Source organism: Conger conger, chromosome 2 (assembly GCF_963514075.1).
Source record: "Conger conger chromosome 2, fConCon1.1, whole genome shotgun sequence".
Lineage (NCBI taxonomy): Eukaryota > Metazoa > Chordata > Actinopteri > Anguilliformes > Congridae > Conger > Conger conger.
Window position 1 is genome coordinate 2,723,203 of NC_083761.1, and position 717 is coordinate 2,723,919.

Sequence of the window (717 nt, forward strand, 5' to 3'; positions counted from 1 at the left end):
GTTGCTGCCACATGATTGGGCTGATTCAGTAACTGAATTAAGTGGGATCACTGATGCGCTTGGGCAGATATCAGGCCAGGGGAGCAGGGCCTGGGAAGACAATGCTGCCACTCCACACCCGGCCCCCCGCCCCCGCCCCCCCCCCCCGCGCGAGGTGGGAAAGGAGCGACTGTCTCCCTGCTTATCTGCACACAACATCCTGGTGCGTGTGGAGCCGTTCTCCCTCCGAGGGGAACTGGGACCAAAATAAGAGCCTGGGACCCCAGCCAGGATGGGACGGGTGGGGATGGGACGGGGGCGGGGGGGGGGGGTGACCCAAACTGTTTTTTGCTCCACATACCCCCCCCCCCCCCCCTCTCTGTATGTGCGTGCTGTTTTGGGTGAGGGTGGTGAGGCCTGAGGGGGCTGTGTTGTTTCTCTAAAATGAGGATGTTGCTGCTAATGCTGACCCCCCCCCGCCGCCCCCACACACACAAACAGAATCTGTCCGATCAACCACTTCCTTATCCAGCAGATGTAGCCCCGCCCCCTTCAGCCAATCAGCCACTCAGCACAGCCTGATGAAACGAAAACAACCTCGCCTGAATTTGTATTATGTTTTATATTCCTGTATTTGTGCCGTCTGTGTGGAGACTGTCGCCCCGGCGACAGGGCACTCCGAAGACGCCTGCGAGCAGAGCGGGGTCGGCGGGGTCAAGGGTCAGAGGTCACGGGTCG